A 23,799-nucleotide genomic window follows, 5' to 3' on the forward strand; every position below is an offset into this window, starting at 1 on the left:
ACAGAAAGGAGGGAAAGAGGGACAGGCAAAGCCTCATGTAGGCCGACCCCCTGGATCTGGCAAAAACATGACAGAACATTACACAGATAAACAATAAAACAGATAACAGCATCAGTACACATCGAGAGGCCAGGGTTAACTAAGATCTAACCATCAGGGTCAATCATCAGTGGCAATGAGTTAATATGACCTTACTTTGGCACCCCCTAGTGCAGGGGTGTCAAACTAATTTTGGTGTCCGGGCAAGATTGGTCAAATGGTGACTTGAGGTGGGCAGGAACCAGTTGCGGACACACACATATATAAATAAATATATATATATATATATATATATATATATATATATATATATATATATATATATATAGACATAAAGATTTCCATGATTTTTCAAAAATAGCAGATCCACAAGCGCATAGTGCGGCACTATGAGCTTGTATATATGCTATTTTTGAATAGCCAAATAAATCTTAAAATGACACAGATGCTTTCCCCAGATTGAGGAAAGCTCCTGAGAAATAAAAGAAGCAGCTTTGATACATTTATACGTTATTAAAACATATATGATTAATGCTTCTAACTACCTATTACCATTATTATATTTTTAAAAATGGCAAATTTACATGGTGTAGCCAGCATGATATTTCATCTAAGCCACTTGCTGCTCCCAGACACCTGACATCTCTTTGCTTTAACCAACTTGTCACACACACACACACACACACACACACACACACACACACACACACACACACACACACACACACACACTCACACACACACACACACACACACACACACACACACACACACACACACACACACACACACACACACACACACACACACACACACACACACACACAGACAGACAGACAGACAGACAGACAGACAGACAGACAGACAGACAGACAGACAGACAGACAGACAGACAGACAGACAGACAGACAGTGTGTGTGGGAAGTGTGGAGGCCAAAATCGTCACCCCAAAAACCTGTTAGGAGTACGTTTCAGGCAATTTAGAGTTGATTGGTAGTACTTTGTAGTGTACATTTTTTTTTCACCATTGTGTCACTGCCGAAACGAGAGTTTGTCACTACCGAAACAAAAGTTAAATCCGAAAAAAACACTAAGTGTGTAGGCCAAAATCGTCCCCCCAAAAACCTGTTAGGAGTACGTTTCAGGCAATTAAGAGTTGATTGGTAGTACTTTGTAGTGACTTTTTTTGGTCCCTAACATTCATCGAGCTCTGGACTTAGTACATTTATTTTTTCACCATTGTTTGGAGGGAAGTGTGGAGGCCAAAATCGTCCCCCCAAAAACCTGTTAGGAGTACGTTTCAGGCAATTTAGAGTTGATTGGTAGTACTTTGTAGTGTAAAAAAAAAATTCCACCATTGTGTCACTACCGAAATGAAAGTTTGTCACTACCGAAACGAAAGTTAAATCCGAAAAAAGCACTAAGTGTGGAGGCCAAAATCGTCCCCCCAAAAACCTGTTAGGAGTACTTTTCAGGCAATTTAGAGTTGATTGGTAGTACTTTGTATTGTAAAAAAAAAAATTCACCATTGTGTCACTACCGAAACGAAAGTTTGTCACTACCGAAACAAAAGATAAATCCGAAAAAATCACTAAGTGTGGAGGCCAAAATCGTCCCCCCAAAACCCTTTTAGGAGTACGTTTCAGGCAATTTAGAGTTGATTGGTAGTACTTTGTAGTGACTTTTTCTTTTTTCACCATTGGGTCACTACCGAAACAAAAGTTTGTCACTACCGAAACGAAAGTTAAATCCGAAAAAATTACTAAGTGTGGATGCCAAAATCGCCCCCCCAAAAACCTGTTAGGAGTACGTTTCAGGCAATTTAGAGTTGATTGGTAGTACTTTGTAGTGACTTTTTTTTTTTCACCATTGGGTCACTACCGAAACGAAAGTTTGTCACTACCGAAACGAAAGTTAAATCCGAAAAAATCACTAAGTGTAACATTCATCGAGCTCTGGACTTAGTACATTTTTTTTTCACCATTGGGTCACTACCGAAACGAAAGTTTGTCACTACCGAAACGAAAGTTAAATCCGAAAAAATCACTAAGTATAACATTCATCGAGCTCTGGACTTAGTACATTTTTTTTTTCACCATTGGGTCACTACTGAAACGAAAGTTTGTCGCTACCGAAACGAAAGTTAAATCCGAAAAAATCACTAAGTGTAACATTCATCGAGCTCTGGACTTAGTAATTGTTTTTTTTCACCATTGAGTCACTACCGAAACGAAAGTTTGTCACTACCGAAACGAAAGTTAAATCCGAAAAAATCACTAAGTGTAATATTCATCGAGCTCTGGACTTAGTACATTTTTTTTCACCTTTGGGTCACTACCGAAACGAAAGTTTGTCAATACCGAAACGAAAGTTAAATCCGAAAAAATCACTAAGTATAACATTCATCGAGCTCTGGACTTAGTACATTTTTTTTTCACCATTGGGTCACTACCGAAACGAAAGTTTGTCACTACCGAAACGAAAGTTAAATCCGAAAAAATGATTAAGTGTGGAGGCCAAAATCGTCCCCCCAAAAACCTGTTTGGAGTACCTTTCAGGCAATTTAGAGTTGATTGGTAGTACTTTGTAGTGACTTTTTTTTTCACCATTGGGTCACTACCGAAACGAAAGTTTATCACTACCGAAACGAAAGTTAAATCCGAAAAAATCACTAAGTGTAACATTCATCGAGCTCTGGACTTAGTTCCTTTTTTTTCACCATTGGGTCACTACCGAAACGAAAGTTTGTCACTACCGAAACGAAAGTTAAATCCGAAAAAATTACTAAGTATGGAGGCCAAAATCGTCCCCCCAAAAACCTGTTAGGAGTCCGTTTCAGGCAATTTAGAGTTGATTGGTAGTACTTTGTAGTGACTTTTTTTTTCACCATTGGGTCAAACGAAAGTTTGTCACTACCGAAACGAAAGTTAAATCCGAAAAAATCACTAAGTGTAACATTCATCGAGCTCTGGACTTAGAACATTTTTTTTCCACCATTTGGACAATACCGAAACAAAAGTTTGTCACTACCGAAACGAAAGTTAATCCGTAAAAATTACTAAGTGTGGAGGCCAAAATCGTCCCCCCAAAAACCTGTTTGGAGTACCTTTCAGGCAATTTAGAGTTGATTGGTAGTACTTTGTAGTGACTTTTTTTTTCACCATTGGGTCACTACCGAAACGAAAGTTTATCACTACCGAAACGAAAGTTAAATCCGAAAAAATCACTAAGTGTAACATTCATCGAGCTCTGGACTTAGTTCCTTTTTTTTCACCATTGGGTCACTACCGAAACGAAAGTTTGTCACTACCGAAACGAAAGTTAAATCCGAAAAAATTACTAAGTATGGAGGCCAAAATCGTCCCCCCAAAAACCTGTTAGGAGTACGTTTCAGGCAATTTAGAGTTGATTGGTAGTACTTTGTAGTGACTTTTTTTTTCACCGTTGGGTCAAACGAAAGTTTGTCACTACCGAAACGAAAGTTAAATCCGAAAAAATCACTAAGTGTAACATTCATCGAGCTCTGGACTTAGAACATTTTTTTTCCACCATTTGGACAATACCGAAACAAAAGTTTTTACTACCGAAACGAAAGTTAATCCGTAAAAATTACTAAGTGTGGAGGCCAAAATCGTCCCCCCAAAAACCTGTTAGGAGTACGTTTCAGGCAATTTAGAGTTGATTGGTAGTACTTTGTAGTGACTTTTTTTTCACCATTGGGTCACTACCGAAACGAAAGTTTGTCACTACCGAAACGAAAGTTAAATCCGAAAAAATCACTAAGTGTAACATTCATCGAGCTCTGGGCTTAGTACATTTTTTTTTCACCATTGGGTCACTACCGAAACGAAAGTTTGTCACTACCGAAACGAAAGTTAAATCCGAAAAAATTAGTAAGTGTGGAGGACAAAATCGTCCCCCCAAAACCCTGTTAGGAGTACGTTTCAGGCAATTTAGAGTTGATTTGTAGTACTTTGTAGTGACTTTTTTTTTCACCATTGGGTCACTACCGAAACGAAAGTTTGTCACTACCGAAACGAAAGTTAAATCCGAAAAAATCACTGAGTGTAACATTCATCGAGCTCTGGACTTATTTCCTTTTTTTTCACCATTGGGTCACTACCGAAATGAAAGTTAAATTCGAAAAAAATACTAAGTGTGGAGGCCAAAATCGTCCCCCCAAAACCCTTTTAGTAGTACGTTTCAGGCAATTTAGAGTTGATTGGTAGTACTTTGTAGTGACTTTTTTTTTTCACCATTGGGTCACTACCGAAACAAAAGTTTGTCACTACCGAAACGAAAGTTCAATCCAAAAAAATCACTAAGTGTAACATTCATCGAGCTCTGGACTTAGTAAATTTTTTTTTCACCATTGGGTCACTACCGAAACGAAAGTTTGTCACTACCGAAACGAAAGTTAAACCTGAAAACATTACTAAGTGTGGAGGCCAAAATCGTCCCCCCAAAAACCTGTTAGGAGTACGTTTCAGGCAATTTAGAGTTGATTGGTAGTACTTTATAGTGACTTTTTCTTTTCACCATTGGGTCACTACCGAAACGAAAGTTTGTCACTACCGAAACGAAAGTTAAATCCGAAAAAATCACTAAGTGTAACATTCATCGAGCTCTGGACTTAGTACATTTTTTTTTTCACCATTGGGTCACTACCGAAACGAAAGTTTGTCACTACCGAAACGAAAGTTAAATCCGAAAAAATCACTAAGTGTAACATTCATCGAGCTCTGGACTTAGTCCCTTTTTTTTTCACCATTGGGTCACTACCGAAACGAAAGTTTGTCACTACCGAAACGAAAGTTAAATCCGAAAAAAATCACTAAGTGTAACATTCATCGAGCTCTGGATTTAGTACATTTTTTTTCCAGCATTGGGTCACTACCGAAACGAAAGTTTGTCACTACCGAAACGAAAATTAAATCCGAAAAAATCACTAAGTTTAACATTCATCGAGCTCTGGACTTAGTAATTTTTTTTTTCACCATTGGGTCACTACCGAAACGAAAGTTTGTCACTACCGAAACCAAAGTTAAATCCGAAAAAATCACTAAGTGTAACATTCATCGAGCTCTGGACTTAGTACATTTTTTTTCACCATTGGGTCACTACCGAAAGGAAAGTTTGTCACTACCGAAACGAAAGTTAAATCCGAAAACATTACTAAGTGTGGAGGCCAAAATCGTCCCCCCAAAAACCTGTTAGGAGTACGTTTCAGGCAATTTAGAGTTGATTGGTAGTACTTTGTAGTGACTTTTTTTTTTCACCATTGGGTCACTACCGAAACAAAAGTTTGTCACTACCGAAACGAAAGTTAAATCCGAAAAAAATCACTAAGTGTAACATTCATCGAGCTCTGGACTTAGTACATTTTTTTTTTCACCATTGGGTCACTACCGAAACTAAAGTTTGTCACTACCGAAACGAAATTTAAATCCGAACAAATCACTAAGTGTAACATTCATCGAGCTCTGGACTTAGTAATTGTTTTTTTTCACCATTGGGTCACTACCGAAACGAAAGTTTGTCACTACCGAAACGAAAGTTAAGTGTGGAGGCCAAAATCGTCCCCCCAAAAACCTGTTAGGAGTACGTTTCAGGCAATTTAGAGTTGATTGGTAGTACTTTGTAGTGACTTTTTTTTCACCATTGGGTCAAACGAAAGTTTGTCACTACCGAAACGAAAGTAAAATCCGAAAAAATCACTAAGTGTAACATTCATCGAGCTCTGGACTTAGTACATTTTTTTTTCACCATTGGGTCACTACCGAAACGAAAGTTTGTCACTACCGAAACGAAAGTTAAACCCGAAAACATTACTAAGTGTGGAGGCCAAAATCGTCCCCCCAAAAACCTGTTAGGAGTATGTTTCAGGCAATTTAGAGTTGATTGGTAGTACTTTATAGTGACTTTTTTTTCACCATTGGGTCACTACCGAAACGAAAGTTTGTCACTACCGAAACGAAAGTTAAATCCGAAAAAATCACTAAGTGTAACATTCATCGAGCTCTGGACTTAGTACATTTTTTTTTTCACCATTGGGTCACTACCGAAACGAAAGTTTGTCACTACCGAAACGAAAGTTAAATCCGAAAAAATCACTAAGTGTAACATTCATCGAGCTCTGGACTTAGTACATTTTTTTTTTCACCATTGGGTCACTACCGAAACGAAAGTTTGTCACTACCGAAACGAAATTTAAATCCGAAAAAATCACTAAGTGTAACATTCATCGAGCTCTGGACTTAGTACATTTTTTTTTCACCATTGGGTCACTACCGAAACGAAAGTTTGTCACTACCGAAACGAAAGTTAAATCCGAAAAAAATCACTAAGTGTAACATTCATCGAGCTCTGGACTTAGTAATTTTTTTTTTTCACCATTGGGTCACTACCGAAACGAAAGTTTGTCACTACCGAAACGAAATTTAAATCCGAAAAAATCACTAAGTGTAACATTCATCGAGCTCTGGACTTAGTAATTGTTTTTTTTCACCATTGGGTCACTACCGAAACGAAAGTTTGTCACTACCGAAACGAAAGTTAAGTGTGGAGGCCAAAATCGTCCCCCCAAAAACCTGTTAGGAGTACGTTTCAGGCAATTTAGAGTTGATTGGTAGTACTTTGTAGTGACTTTTTTTTCACCATTGGGTCAAACGAAAGTTTGTCACTACCGAAACGAAAGTAAAATCCGAAAAAATCACTAAGTGTAACATTCATCGAGCTCTGGACTTAGTACATTTTTTTTTCACCATTGGGTCACTACCGAAACGAAAGTTTGTCACTACTGAAACGAAAGTTAAACCCGAAAACATTACGAAGTGTGGAGACCAAAATCGTCCCCCCAAAAACCTGTTAGGAGTACGTTTCAGGCAATTTAGAGTTGATTGGTAGTACTTTATAGTGACTTTTTTTTTTCACCATTGGGACACTACCGAAACGAAAGTTTGTCACTACCGAAACGAAAGTTAAATCCGAAAAAATCACTAAGTGTAACATTCATCGAGCTCTGGACTTAGTACATTTTTTTTTTCACCATTGGGTCACTACCGAAACGAAAGTTTGTCACTACCGAAACGAAAGTTAAATCCGAAAAAATCACTAAGTGTAACATTCATCGAGCTCTGGACTTAGTACATTTTTTTTTTCACCATTGGGTCACTACCGAAACGAAAGTTTGTCACTACCGAAACGAAATTTAAATCCGAAAAAATCACTAAGTGTAACATTCATCGAGCTCTGGACTTAGTAATTGTTCTTTTTTCACCATTGGGTCACTACCGAAACGAAAGTTTGTCACTACCGAAACGAAAGTTAAGTGTGGAGGCCAAAATCGTCCCCCCAAAAACCTGTTAGGAGTACGTTTCAGGCAATTTAGAGTTGATTGGTAGTACTTTGTAGTGACTTTTTTTTCACCATTGGGTCAAACGAAAGTTTGTCACTACCGAAACGAAAGTAAAATCCGAAAAAATCACTAAGTGTAACATTCACCGAGCTCTGGACTTAGTAAAAAAAAATCCACCATTGGGACAATACCGAAACAAAAGTTTGTCACTACCGAAACGAAAGTTAAATCCGTAAAAATTACTAAGTGTGGAGGCCAAAATCGTCCCCCCAAAAACCTGTTAGGAGTACGTTTCAGGCAATTTAGAGTTGATTGGTAGTACTTTGTAGTGACTTTTTTTTTCACCATTGGGTCACTACCGAAACGAAAGTTTGTCACTACCGAAACGAAAGTTAAATCCGAAAAAATTACTAAGTGTAACATTCATCGAGCTCTGGACTTAGTACATTTTTTTGTAAAATGTACACCAGCATTTTTTCGTCACCAGCATTTTTCGTCATTTTTCGTCACCAGCATTTTTCGTCATTTTTCGTCACCAGCATTTTTTCGTCACCAGCATTTTTCGTCATTTTTGGTCACCAGCATTTTTTTCGTCACCAGCATTTTTCGTCATTTTTCGTCGCCAGCATTTTTCGTCATTTTTCGTCACCAGCATTTCTTGTCATTTTTCGTCACCAGCATTTTTTCGTCACCAGCATTTTTCGTCATTTTTCGTCACCAGCATTTTTCGTCACCAGCATTTTTTCGTCACCAGCACTTTTTGTCATTTTTTGTCACCAGCATTTTTTCGTCACCAGCATTTTTCGTCATTTTTCGTCACCAGCATTTTTCGTCACCAGCATTTTTTCGTCACCAGCATTTTTTCGTCACCAGCATTTTTTGTCATTTTTCATCACCAGCATTTTTCGTCATTTTTCGTCACCAGCATTTTTTTTTCACCATTGGGTCAAACGAAAGTTTGTCACTACCGAAACGAAAGTAAAATCCGAAAAAATCACTAAGTGTAACATTCATCGAGCTCTGGACTTAGTAAAAAAAAATTCCACCATTGGGACAATACCGAAACGAAAGTTTGTCACTACCGAAACGAAAGTTAAATCCGAAAAAATCACTAAGTGTAACATTCATCGAGCTCTGGACTTAGTACATTTTTTTGTAAAATGTACACCAGCATTTTTTCGTCACCAGCATTTTTCGTCATTTTTCGTCACCAGCATTTTTCGTCATTTTTCGTCACCAGCATTTTTTCGTCACCAGCATTTTTTCGTCATTTTTCGTCACCAGCATTTTTTCGTCACCAGCATTTTTGGTCACCAGCATTTTTTTCGTCACCAGCATTTTTCGTCATTTTTCGTCACCAGAATTTTTCGTCATTTTTCGTCACCAGCATTTCTTGTCATTTTTCGTCACCAGCATTTTTCGTCACCAGCATTTTTCGTCACCAGCACTTTTTGTCATTTTTCGTCACCAGCATTTTTTGTCATTTTTCGTCACCAGCATTTTTTCGTCACCAGCATTTTTCGTCATTTTTCGTCACCAGCATTTTTTCGTCACCAGCATTTTTCGTCATTTTTCGTCACCAGCATTTTTTCGTCACCAGCATTTTTCGTCATTTTTCGTCACCAGCATTTTTTCGGCACCAGCATTTTTCGTCATTTTTCGTCACAAGCATTTTTTCGTCACCAGCATTTTTCGTCATTTTTCGTCACCAGCATTTTTCGTCACCAGCATTTTTTTCGTCATTTTTCATCGCCAGCATTTTTTTCGTCATTTTTCATTGCCAGCATTTTTCGTCATTTTTCGTCACCAGCATTTCTTGTCATTTTTCGTCACCAGCATTTTTTCGTCACCAGCATTTTTCGTCATTTTTCGTCACCAGCATTTTTCGTCACCAGCATTTTTTCGTCACCAGCACTTTTTGTCATTTTTCGTCACCAGCATTTTTTCGTCACCAGCATTTTTCGTCATTTTTCGTCACCAGCATTTTTCGTCACCAGCATTTTTTCGTCACCAGCATTTTTTTGTCACCAGCATTTTTTGTCATTTTTCATCACCAGCATTTTTCGTCATTTTTCGTCACCAGCATTTTTTTTTCACCATTGGGTCAAACGAAAGTTTGTCACTACCGAAACGAAAGTAAAATCCGAAAAAATCACTAAGTGTAACATTCATCGAGCTCTGGACTTAGTAAAAAAAAATTCCACCATTGGGACAATACCGAAACGAAAGTTTGTCACTACCGAAACGAAAGTTAAATCCGAAAAAATCACTAAGTGTAACATTCATCGAGCTCTGGACTTAGTACATTTTTTTGTAAAATGTACACCAGCATTTTTTCGTCACCAGCATTTTTCGTCATTTTTCGTCACCAGCATTTTTCGTCATTTTTCGTCACCAGCATTTTTTCGTCACCAGCATTTTTCGTAATTTTTCGTCACCAGCATTTTTTCGTCATTTTTTGTCACCAGCATTTTTTCGTCACCAGCATTTTTGGTCACCAGCCTTTTTTTCGTCACCAGCATTTTTCGTCATTTTTCGTCACCAGCATTTTTCGTCATTTTTCGTCACCAGCATTTCTTGTCATTTTTCGTCACCAGCATTTTTCGTCACCAGCATTTTTCGTCACCAGCACTTTTTGTCATTTTTCGTCACCAGCATTTTTTGTCATTTTTCGTCACCAGCATTTTTTCGTCACCAGCATTTTTGGTCACCAGCCTTTTTTTAGTCACCAGCATTTTTCGTCATTTTTCGTCACCAGCATTTTTCGTCATTTTTCGTCACCAGCATTTCTTGTCATTTTTCGTCACCAGCATTTTTCGTCACCAGCATTTTTCGTCACCAGCACTTTTTGTCATTTTTCGTCACCAGCATTTTTCGTCATTTTTCGTCACCAGCATTTTTTCGTCACCAGCATTTTTTGTCATTTTTCATCACCAGCATTTTTCGTCATTTTTCGTCACCAGCATTTTTTTTTCACCATTGGGTCAAACGAAAGTTTGTCACTACCGAAACGAAAGTTAAATCCGAAAAAATCACTAAGTGTAACATTCATCGAGCTCTGGACTTAGTACATTTTTTTGTAAAATGTACACCAGCATTTTTTCGTCACCAGCATTTTTCGTCATTTTTCGTCACCAGCATTTTTCGTCATTTTTCGTCACCAGCATTTTTTCGTCACCAGCATTTTTCGTAATTTTTCGTCACCAGCATTTTTTCGTCATTTTTTGTCACCAGCATTTTTTCGTCACCAGCATTTTTGGTCACCAGCCTTTTTTTCGTCACCAGCATTTTTCGTCATTTTTCGTCACCAGCATTTTTCGTCATTTTTCGTCACCAGCATTTCTTGTCATTTTTCGTCACCAGCATTTTTCGTCACCAGCATTTTTCGTCACCAGCACTTTTTGTCATTTTTCGTCACCAGCATTTTTTGTCATTTTTCGTCACCAGCATTTTTTCGTCACCAGCATTTTTCGTCATTTTTCGTCACCAGCATTTTTTCGTCATTTTTTGTCACCAGCATTTTTTCGTCACCAGCATTTTTGGTCACCAGCCTTTTTTTAGTCACCAGCATTTTTCGTCATTTTTCGTCACCAGCATTTTTCGTCATTTTTCGTCACCAGCATTTCTTGTCATTTTTCGTCACCAGCATTTTTCGTCACCAGCATTTTTCGTCACCAGCACTTTTTGTCATTTTTCGTCACCAGCATTTTTTGTCATTTTTCGTCACCAGCATTTTTTCGTCACCAGCATTTTTCGTCATTTTTCGTCACCAGCATTTTTTGTCATTTTTCGTCACCAGCATTTTTTCGTCACCAGCATTTTTCGTCATTTTTCGTCACCAGCATTTTTTCGTCACCAGCATTTTTCGTCATTTTTCGTCACAAGCATTTTTTCGTCACCAGCATTTTTCGTCATTTTTCGTCACCAGCATTTTTTTCGTCATTTTTCATCGCCAGCATTTTTCGTCATTTTTCGTCACCAGCATTTCTTGTCATTTTTCGTCACCAGCATTTTTTCGTCACCAGAATTTTTCGTCATTTTTCGTCACCAGCATTTTTCGTCATTTTTCGTCACCAGCATTTTTTCGTCACCAGCATTTTTCGTCATTTTTCGTCACCAGCATTTTTCGTCACCAGCATTTTTCGTCACCAGCATTTTTTGTCATTTTTCGTCACCAGCATTTTTTCGTCACCAGCATTTTTGGTCATTTTTGGTCACCAGCATTTTTTTCGTCACCAGCATTTTTCGTCATTTTTCGTCACCAGCATTTTTCGTCATTTTTCGTCACCAGCATTTCTTGTCATTTTTCGTCACCAGCATTTTTTCGTCACCAGCATTTTTCGTCATTTTTCGTCACCAGCATTTTTCGTCACCAGCACTTTTTGTCATCTTTCGTCACCAGCATTTTTTCGTCACCAGCATTTTTCGTCATTTTTCGTCACCAGCATTTTTCGTCACCAGCATTTTTTCGTCACCAGCAGTTTTTCGTCACCAGCATTTTTTGTCATTTTTCATCACCAGCATCTTTCGTCATTTTTCGTCACCAGCATTTTTGGTCATTTTTCTTCACCAGCATTTTTTCGTCACCAGCATTTTTTCGTCACCAGCATGTTTTGTCATTTTTCGTCACCAGCATTTTTGGTCATTTTTCGTCACCAGCATTTTTCGTCACCAGCATTTTTTCGTCACCAGCAGTTTTTCGTCACCAGCATTTTTCGTCATTTTTCGTCACCAGCATTTTTTCGTCACCGGCATTTTTCGTCATTTTTCGTCACAAGCATTTTTTCGTCACCAGCATTTTTCGTCATTTTTCGTCACCAGCATTTTTTCGTCACCAGCATTTTTGGTCATTTTTGGTCACCAGCATTTTTTTCGTCATTTTTCATCGCCAGCATTTTTCGTCATTTTTCGTCACCAGCATTTTTTCGTCACCAGCATTTTTCGTCATTTTTCGTCACCAGCATTTTTCGTCACCAGCATTTTTCGTCACCAGCATTTTTTCGTCACCAGCATTTTTCGTCACCAGCATTTCTTGTCATTTTTCGTCACCAGCATTTTTTCGTCACCAGCATTTTTGGTCACCAGCATTTTTTTCGTCACCAGCATTTTTCGTCATTTTTCGTCACCAGCATTTTTCGTCATTTTTCGTCACCAGCATTTCTTGTCATTTTTCGTCACCAGCATTTTTCGTCACCAGCATTTTTCGTCACCAGCACTTTTTGTCATTTTTCGTCACCAGCATTTTTTGTCATTTTTCGTCACCAGCATTTTTTCGTCACCAGCATTTTTCGTCATTTTTCGTCACCAGCATTTTTTCGTCACCAGCATTTTTTGGTCATTTTTGGTCACCAGCATTTTTTTCGTCATTTTTCATCGCCAGCATTTTTCGTCATTTTTCGTCACCAGCATTTTTTCGTCACCAGAATTTTTCGTCATTTTTCGTCACCAGCATTTTTCGTCATTTTTCGTCACCAGCACTTTTTCGTCACCAGCATTTTTCGTCATTTTTCGTCACCAGCATTTTTCGTCACCAGCATTTTTCGTCACCAGCATTTTTTGTCATTTTTCGTCACCAGCATTTTTTCGTCACCAGCATTTTTGGTCATTTTTGGTCACCAGCATTTTTTTCGTCACCAGCATTTTTGGTCACCAGCATTTTTTTCGTCACCAGCATTTTTCGTCACCAGCATTTTTCGTCATTTTTCGTCACCAGCATTTCTTGTCATTTTTCGTCACCAGCATTTTTCGTCACCAGCATTTTTCGTCACCAGCACTTTTTGTCATTTTTCGTCACCAGCATTTTTTGTCATTTTTCGTCACCAGCATTTTTTCGTCACCAGCATTTTTCGTCATTTTTCGTCACCAGCATTTTTTCGTCACCAGCATTTTTTGGTCATTTTTGGTCACCAGCATTTTTTTCGTCATTTTTCATCGCCAGCATTTTTCGTCATTTTTCGTCACCAGCATTTCTTGTCATTTTTCGTCACCAGCATTTTTTCGTCACCAGCATTTTTCGTCATTTTTCGTCACCAGCATTTTTCGTCACCAGCATTTTTCGTCACCAGCATTTTTTCGTCACCAGCATTTTTCGTCACCAGCATTTCTTGTCATTTTTCGTCACCAGCATTTTTTCGTCACCAGCATTTTTGGTCACCAGCATTTTTTTCGTCACCAGCATTTTTCGTCATTTTTCGTCACCAGCATTTTTCGTCATTTTTCGTCACCAGCATTTCTTGTCATTTTTCGTCACCAGCATTTTTCGTCACCAGCATTTTTCGTCACCAGCACTTTTTGTCATTTTTCGTCACCAGCATTTTTTGTCATTTTTCGTCACCAGCATTTTTTCGTCACCAGCATTTTTCGTCATTTTTCGTCACCAGCATTTTTTCGTCACCAGCATTTTTCGTCATTTTTCGTCACCAGCATTTTTTCGTCACCAGCATTTTTCGTCATTTTTCGTCACCAGCATTTTTTCGTCACCAGCATTTTTCGTCACCAGCATTTTTCGTCACCAGCATTTTTCGTCATTTTTCGTCACCAGCATTTTTTCGTCACCAGCATTTTTGGTCATTTTTGGTCACCAGCATTTTTTTCGTCACCAGCATTTTTCGTCATTTTTCGTCACCAGCATTTTTCGTCATTTTTCGTCACCAGCATTTCTTGTCATTTTTCGTCACCAGCATTTTTTCGTCACCAGCATTTTTCGTCATTTTTCGTCACCAGCATTTTTCGTCACCAGCACTTTTTGTCATCTTTCGTCACCAGCATTTTTTCGTCACCAGCATTTTTCGTCATTTTTCGTCACCAGCATTTTTCGTCACCAGCATTTTTTCGTCACCAGCATTTTTTCGTCACCAGCATTTTTTGTCATTTTTCATCACCAGCATCTTTCGTCATTTTTCATCACCAGCATTTTTCGTCATTTTTCGTCACCAGCATTTTTTCGTCACCAGCATTTTTTCGTCACCAGCATGTTTTGTCATTTTTCGTCACCAGCATTTTTCGTCATTTTTCGTCACCAGCATTTTTTCGTCACCAGCATTTTTCGTCACCAGCATTTTTTCGTCACCAGCATTTTTGGTCATTTTTCGTCAGCAGCATTTTTTCGTCACCAGCATTTTTTGTCATTTTTCGTCACCAGCATTTTTTCGTCACCAGCATTTTTCGTCATTTTTCGTCACCAGCATTTTTTCGTCACCAGCATTTTTCGTCACCAGCATTTTTTCGTCACCAGCATTTTTTGTCATTTTTTGTCACCAGCATTTTTCGTCATTTTTCGTCACCAGCATTTCTTGTCATTTTTCGTCACCAGCATTTTTCGTCACCAGCATTTTTCGTCACCAGCACTTTTTGTCATTTTTCGTCACCAGCATTTTTTGTCATTTTTCATCACCAGCATTTTTTCGTCACCAGCATTTCTTGTCATTTTTCGTCACCAGCATTTTTCGTCACCAGCATTTTTTCGTCACCAGCATTTTTCGTCATTTTTCGTCACCAGCATTTTTTCGTCACCAGCATTTTTCGTCATTTTTCGTCACAAGCATTTTTTCGTCACCAGCATTTTTCGTCATTTTTCGTCACAAGCATTTTTTCGTCACCAGCATTTTTCGTCATTTTTCGTCACCAGCATTTTTTCGTCACCAGCATTTTTGGTCATTTTTGGTCACCAGCATTTTTTTCGTCATTTTTCATCGCCAGCATTTTTCGTCATTTTTCGTCACCAGCATTTCTTGTCATTTTTCGTCACCAGCATTTTTTCGTCACCAGAATTTTTCGTCATTTTTCGTCACCAGCATTTTTCGTCATTTTTCGTCACCAGCATTTTTTCGTCACCAGCATTTTTCGTCATTTTTCGTCACCAGCATTTTTCGTCACCAGCATTTTTCGTCACCAGCATTTTTTGTCATTTTTCGTCACCAGCATTTTTTCGTCACCAGCATTTTTGGTCATTTTTGGTCACCAGCATTTTTTTCGTCACCAGCATTTTTCGTCATTTTTCGTCACCAGCATTTTTCGTCATTTTTCGTCACCAGCATTTCTTGTCATTTTTCGTCACCAGCATTTTTTCGTCACCAGCATTTTTCGTCATTTTTCGTCACCAGCATTTTTCGTCACCAGCACTTTTTGTCATCTTTCGTCACCAGCATTTTTTCGTCACCAGCATTTTTCGTCATTTTTCGTCACCAGCATTTTTCGTCACCAGCATTTTTTCGTCACCAGCAGTTTTTCGTCACCAGCATTTTTTGTCATTTTTCATCACCAGCATCTTTCGTCATTTTTCGTCACCAGCATTTTTCGTCATTTTTCGTCACCAGCATTTTTTCGTCACCAGCATTTTTTCGTCACCAGCATGTTTTGTCATTTTTCGTCACCAGCATTTTTGGTCATTTTTCGTCACCAGCATTTTTCGTCACCAGCATTTTTTCGTCACCAGCAGTTTTTCGTCACCAGCATTTTTCGTCATTTTTCGTCACCAGCATTTTTTCGTCACCGGCATTTTTCGTCATTTTTCGTCACAAGCATTTTTTCGTCACCAGCATTTTTCGTCATTTTTCGTCACCAGCATTTTTTCGTCACCAGCATTTTTGGTCATTTTTGGTCACCAGCATTTTTTTCGTCATTTTTCATCGCCAGCATTTTTCGTCATTTTTCGTCACCAGCATTTCTTGTCATTTTTCGTCACCAGCATTTTTTCGTCACCAGCATTTTTCGTCATTTTTCGTCACCAGCATTTTTCGTCACCAGCATTTTTCGTCACCAGCATTTTTTCGTCACCAGCATTTTTCGTCACCAGCATTTCTTGTCATTTTTCGTCACCAGCATTTTTTCGTCACCAGCATTTTTGGTCACCAGCATTTTTTTCGTCACCAGCATTTTTCGTCATTTTTCGTCACCAGCATTTTTCGTCATTTTTCGTCACCAGCATTTCTTGTCATTTTTCGTCACCAGCATTTTTCGTCACCAGCATTTTTCGTCACCAGCACTTTTTGTCATTTTTCGTCACCAGCATTTTTTGTCATTTTTCGTCACCAGCATTTTTTCGTCACCAGCATTTTTCGTCACCAGCATTTTTTCGTCACCAGCATTTTTCGTCATTTTTCGTCACCAGCATTTTTTCGTCACCAGCATTTTTCGTCATTTTTCGTCACCAGCATTTTTTCGTCACCAGCATTTTTCGTCACCAGCATTTTTCGTCACCAGCATTTTTCGTCATTTTTCGTCACCAGCATTTTTTCGTCACCAGCATTTTTGGTCATTTTTGGTCACCAGCATTTTTTTCGTCACCAGCATTTTTCGTCATTTTTCGTCACCAGCATTTTTCGTCATTTTTCGTCACCAGCATTTCTTGTCATTTTTCGTCACCAGCATTTTTTCGTCACCAGCATTTTTCGTCATTTTTCGTCACCAGCATTTTTCGTCACCAGCACTTTTTGTCATCTTTCGTCACCAGCATTTTTTCGTCACCAGCATTTTTCGTCATTTTTCGTCGCCAGCATTTTTCGTCACCAGCATTTTTTCGTCACCAGCATTTTTTCGTCACCAGCATTTTTTGTCATTTTTCATCACCAGCATCTTTCGTCATTTTTCATCACCAGCATTTTTCGTCATTTTTCGTCACCAGCATTTTTTCGTCACCAGCATTTTTTCGTCACCAGCATGTTTTGTCATTTTTCGTCACCAGCATTTTTCGTCATTTTTCGTCACCAGCATTTTTTCGTCACCAGCATTTTTCGTCACCAGCATTTTTTCGTCACCAGCATTTTTGGTCATTTTTCGTCAGCAGCATTTTTTCGTCACCAGCATTTTTTGTCATTTTTCGTCACCAGCATTTTTTCGTCACCAGCATTTTTCGTCATTTTTCGTCACCAGCATTTTTTCGTCACCAGCATTTTTCGTCACCAGCATTTTTTCGTCACCAGCATTTTTTGTCATTTTTTGTCACCAGCATTTTTTCGTCACCAGCATTTTTCGTCATTTTTCGTCACCAGCATTTCTTGTCATTTTTCGTCACCAGCATTTTTCGTCACCAGCATTTTTCGTCACCAGCACTTTTTGTCATTTTTCGTCACCAGCATTTTTTGTCATTTTTCGTCACCAGCATTTTTTCGTCACCAGCATTTTTCGTCATTTTTCGTCACCAGCATTTTTTCGTCACCAGCATTTTTCGTCATTTTTCGTCACCAGCATTTTTTCGTCACCAGCATTTTTCGTCATTTTTCGTCACCAGCATTTTTTCGTCACCAGCATTTTTCGTCACCAGCATTTTTCGTCACCAGCATTTTTCGTCATTTTTCGTCACCAGCATTTTTTCGTCACCAGCATTTTTGGTCATTTTTGGTCACCAGCATTTTTTTCGTCACCAGCATTTTTCGTCATTTTTCGTCACCAGCATTTTTCGTCATTTTTCGTCACCAGCATTTCTTGTCATTTTTCGTCACCAGCATTTTTTCGTCACCAGCATTTTTCGTCATTTTTCGTCACCAGCATTTTTCGTCACCCGCACTTTTTGTCATCTTTCGTCACCAGCATTTTTTCGTCACCAGCATTTTTCGTCATTTTTCGTCACCAGCATTTTTCGTCACCAGCATTTTTTCGTCACCAGCATTTTTTCGTCACCAGCATTTTTTGTCATTTTTCATCACCAGCATCTTTCGTCATTTTTCATCACCAGCATTTTTCGTCATTTTTCGTCACCAGCATTTTTTCGTCACCAGCATTTTTTCGTCACCAGCATGTTTTGTCATTTTTCGTCACCAGCATTTTTCGTCATTTTTCGTCACCAGCATTTTTTCGTCACCAGCATTTTTCGTCACCAGCATTTTTTCGTCACCAGCATTTTTGGTCATTTTTCGTCAGCAGCATTTTTTACGTCACCAGCATTTTTTGTCATTTTTCGTCACCAGCATTTTTTCGTCACCAGCATTTTTCGTCATTTTTCGTCACCAGCATTTTTTCGTCACCAGCATTTTTCGTCACCAGCATTTTTTCGTCACCAGCATTTTTTGTCATTTTTTGTCACCAGCATTTTTTCGTCACCAGCATTTTTCGTCATTTTTCGTCACCAGCATTTTTCGTCACCAGCATTTTTCGTCACCAGCACTTTTTGTCATTTTTCGTCACCAGCATTTTTTGTCATTTTTCATCACCAGCATTTTTTCGTCACCAGCATTTCTTGTCATTTTTCGTCACCAGCATTTTTCGTCACCAGCATTTTTCGTCATTTTTAGTCACCAGCATTTTTCGTCACCAGCATTTTTTCGTCACCAGCATTTTTTTGTCACCAGCATTTTTTGTCATTTTTCATCACCAGCATTTTTCGTCATTTTTCGTCACCAGCATTTTTTTTTCACCATTGGGTCAAACGAAAGTTTGTCACTACCGAAACGAAAGTAAAATCCGAAAAAATCACTAAGTGTAACATTCATCGAGCTCTGGACTTAGTAAAAAAAAATTCCACCATTGGGACAATACCGAAACGAAAGTTTGTCACTACCGAAACGAAAGTTAAATCCGAAAAAATCACTAAGTGTAACATTCATCGAGCTCTGGACTTAGTACATTTTTTTGTAAAATGTACACCAGCATTTTTTCGTCACCAGCATTTTTCGTCATTTTTCGTCACCAGCATTTTTCGTCATTTTTCGTCACCAGCATTTTTTCGTCACCAGCATTTTTCGTAATTTTTCGTCACCAGCATTTTTTCGTCATTTTTTGTCACCAGCATTTTTTCGTCACCAGCATTTTTGGTCACCAGCCTTTTTTTCGTCACCAGCATTTTTCGTCATTTTTCGTCACCAGCATTTTTCGTCATTTTTCGTCACCAGCATTTCTTGTCATTTTTCGTCACCAGCATTTTTCGTCACCAGCATTTTTCGTCACCAGCACTTTTTGTCATTTTTCGTCACCAGCATTTTTTGTCATTTTTCGTCACCAGCATTTTTTCGTCACCAGCATTTTTGGTCACCAGCCTTTTTTTAGTCACCAGCATTTTTCGTCATTTTTCGTCACCAGCATTTTTCGTCATTTTTCGTCACCAGCATTTCTTGTCATTTTTCGTCACCAGCATTTTTCGTCACCAGCATTTTTCGTCACCAGCACTTTTTGTCATTTTTCGTCACCAGCATTTTTCGTCATTTTTCGTCACCAGCATTTTTTCGTCACCAGCATTTTTTGTCATTTTTCATCACCAGCATTTTTCGTCATTTTTCGTCACCAGCATTTTTTTTTCACCATTGGGTCAAACGAAAGTTTGTCACTACCGAAACGAAAGTTAAATCCGAAAAAATCACTAAGTGTAACATTCATCGAGCTCTGGACTTAGTACATTTTTTTGTAAAATGTACACCAGCATTTTTTCGTCACCAGCATTTTTCGTCATTTTTCGTCACCAGCATTTTTCGTCATTTTTCGTCACCAGCATTTTTTCGTCACCAGCATTTTTCGTAATTTTTCGTCACCAGCATTTTTTCGTCATTTTTTGTCACCAGCATTTTTTCGTCACCAGCATTTTTGGTCACCAGCCTTTTTTTCGTCACCAGCATTTTTCGTCATTTTTCGTCACCAGCATTTTTCGTCATTTTTCGTCACCAGCATTTCTTGTCATTTTTCGTCACCAGCATTTTTCGTCACCAGCATTTTTCGTCACCAGCACTTTTTGTCATTTTTCGTCACCAGCATTTTTTGTCATTTTTCGTCACCAGCATTTTTTCGTCACCAGCATTTTTCGTCATTTTTCGTCACCAGCATTTTTTCGTCATTTTTTGTCACCAGCATTTTTTCGTCACCAGCATTTTTGGTCACCAGCCTTTTTTTAGTCACCAGCATTTTTCGTCATTTTTCGTCACCAGCATTTTTCGTCATTTTTCGTCACCAGCATTTCTTGTCATTTTTCGTCACCAGCATTTTTCGTCACCAGCATTTTTCGTCACCAGCACTTTTTGTCATTTTTCGTCACCAGCATTTTTTGTCATTTTTCGTCACCAGCATTTTTTCGTCACCAGCATTTTTCGTCATTTTTCGTCACCAGCATTTTTTGTCATTTTTCGTCACCAGCATTTTTTCGTCACCAGCATTTTTCGTCATTTTTCGTCACCAGCATTTTTTCGTCACCAGCATTTTTCGTCATTTTTCGTCACAAGCATTTTTTCGTCACCAGCATTTTTCGTCATTTTTCGTCACCAGCATTTTTTTCGTCATTTTTCATCGCCAGCATTTTTCGTCATTTTTCGTCACCAGCATTTCTTGTCATTTTTCGTCACCAGCATTTTTTCGTCACCAGAATTTTTCGTCATTTTTCGTCACCAGCATTTTTCGTCATTTTTCGTCACCAGCATTTTTTCGTCACCAGCATTTTTCGTCATTTTTCGTCACCAGCATTTTTCGTCACCAGCATTTTTCGTCACCAGCATTTTTTGTCATTTTTCGTCACCAGCATTTTTTCGTCACCAGCATTTTTGGTCATTTTTGGTCACCAGCATTTTTTTCGTCACCAGCATTTTTCGTCATTTTTCGTCACCAGCATTTTTCGTCATTTTTCGTCACCAGCATTTCTTGTCATTTTTCGTCACCAGCATTTTTTCGTCACCAGCATTTTTCGTCATTTTTCGTCACCAGCATTTTTCGTCACCAGCACTTTTTGTCATCTTTCGTCACCAGCATTTTTTCGTCACCAGCATTTTTCGTCATTTTTCGTCACCAGCATTTTTCGTCACCAGCATTTTTTCGTCACCAGCAGTTTTTCGTCACCAGCATTTTTTGTCATTTTTCATCACCAGCATCTTTCGTCATTTTTCGTCACCAGCATTTTTGGTCATTTTTCTTCACCAGCATTTTTTCGTCACCAGCATTTTTTCGTCACCAGCATGTTTTGTCATTTTTCGTCACCAGCATTTTTGGTCATTTTTCGTCACCAGCATTTTTCGTCACCAGCATTTTTTCGTCACCAGCAGTTTTTCGTCACCAGCATTTTTCGTCATTTTTCGTCACCAGCATTTTTTCGTCACCGGCATTTTTCGTCATTTTTCGTCACAAGCATTTTTTCGTCACCAGCATTTTTCGTCATTTTTCGTCACCAGCATTTTTTCGTCACCAGCATTTTTGGTCATTTTTGGTCACCAGCATTTTTTTCGTCATTTTTCATCGCCAGCATTTTTCGTCATTTTTCGTCACCAGCATTTTTTCGTCACCAGCATTTTTCGTCATTTTTCGTCACCAGCATTTTTCGTCACCAGCATTTTTCGTCACCAGCATTTTTTCGTCACCAGCATTTTTCGTCACCAGCATTTCTTGTCATTTTTCGTCACCAGCATTTTTTCGTCACCAGCATTTTTGGTCACCAGCATTTTTTTCGTCACCAGCATTTTTCGTCATTTTTCGTCACCAGCATTTTTCGTCATTTTTCGTCACCAGCATTTCTTGTCATTTTTCGTCACCAGCATTTTTCGTCACCAGCATTTTTCGTCACCAGCACTTTTTGTCATTTTTCGTCACCAGCATTTTTTGTCATTTTTCGTCACCAGCATTTTTTCGTCACCAGCATTTTTCGTCATTTTTCGTCACCAGCATTTTTTCGTCACCAGCATTTTTTGGTCATTTTTGGTCACCAGCATTTTTTTCGTCATTTTTCATCGCCAGCATTTTTCGTCATTTTTCGTCACCAGCATTTTTTCGTCACCAGAATTTTTCGTCATTTTTCGTCACCAGCATTTTTCGTCATTTTTCGTCACCAGCACTTTTTCGTCACCAGCATTTTTCGTCATTTTTCGTCACCAGCATTTTTCGTCACCAGCATTTTTCGTCACCAGCATTTTTTGTCATTTTTCGTCACCAGCATTTTTTCGTCACCAGCATTTTTGGTCATTTTTGGTCACCAGCATTTTTTTCGTCACCAGCATTTTTGGTCACCAGCATTTTTTTCGTCACCAGCATTTTTCGTCACCAGCATTTTTCGTCATTTTTCGTCACCAGCATTTCTTGTCATTTTTCGTCACCAGCATTTTTCGTCACCAGCATTTTTCGTCACCAGCACTTTTTGTCATTTTTCGTCACCAGCATTTTTTGTCATTTTTCGTCACCAGCATTTTTTCGTCACCAGCATTTTTCGTCATTTTTCGTCACCAGCATTTTTTCGTCACCAGCATTTTTTGGTCATTTTTGGTCACCAGCATTTTTTTCGTCATTTTTCATCGCCAGCATTTTTCGTCATTTTTCGTCACCAGCATTTCTTGTCATTTTTCGTCACCAGCATTTTTTCGTCACCAGCATTTTTCGTCATTTTTCGTCACCAGCATTTTTCGTCACCAGCATTTTTCGTCACCAGCATTTTTTCGTCACCAGCATTTTTCGTCACCAGCATTTCTTGTCATTTTTCGTCACCAGCATTTTTTCGTCACCAGCATTTTTGGTCACCAGCATTTTTTTCGTCACCAGCATTTTTCGTCATTTTTCGTCACCAGCATTTTTCGTCATTTTTCGTCACCAGCATTTCTTGTCATTTTTCGTCACCAGCATTTTTCGTCACCAGCATTTTTCGTCACCAGCACTTTTTGTCATTTTTCGTCACCAGCATTTTTTGTCATTTTTCGTCACCAGCATTTTTTCGTCACCAGCATTTTTCGTCATTTTTCGTCACCAGCATTTCTTGTCATTTTTCGTCACCAGCATTTTTTCGTCACCAGCATTTTTCGTCATTTTTCGTCACCAGCATTTTTCGTCACCAGCACTTTTTGTCATCTTTCGTCACCAGCATTTTTTCGTCACCAGCATTTTTCGTCATTTTTCGTCGCCAGCATTTTTCGTCACCAGCATTTTTTCGTCACCAGCATTTTTTCGTCACCAGCATTTTTTGTCATTTTTCATCACCAGCATCTTTCGTCATTTTTCATCACCAGCATTTTTCGTCATTTTTCGTCACCAGCATTTTTTCGTCACCAGCATTTTTTCGTCACCAGCATGTTTTGTCATTTTTCGTCACCAGCATTTTTCGTCATTTTTCGTCACCAGCATTTTTTCGTCACCAGCATTTTTCGTCACCAGCATTTTTTCGTCACCAGCATTTTTGGTCATTTTTCGTCAGCAGCATTTTTTCGTCACCAGCATTTTTCGTCATTTTTCGTCACCAGCATTTTTTCGTCACCAGCATTTTTCGTCACCAGCATTTTTTCGTCACCAGCATTTTTTGTCATTTTTTGTCACCAGCATTTTTTCGTCACCAGCATTTTTCGTCATTTTTCGTCACCAGCATTTCTTGTCATTTTTCGTCACCAGCATTTTTCGTCACCAGCATTTTTCGTCACCAGCACTTTCTGTCATTTTTCGTCACCAGCATTTTTTGTCATTTTTCGTCACCAGCATTTTTTCGTCACCAGCATTTTTCGTCATTTTTCGTCACCAGCATTTTTTCG

Source organism: Gymnoscopelus microlampas (genome assembly GCF_963454915.1).
Source record: "Gymnoscopelus microlampas genome assembly, chromosome: 7".
Classification (NCBI taxonomy): Eukaryota; Metazoa; Chordata; class Actinopteri; order Myctophiformes; family Myctophidae; genus Gymnoscopelus; species Gymnoscopelus microlampas.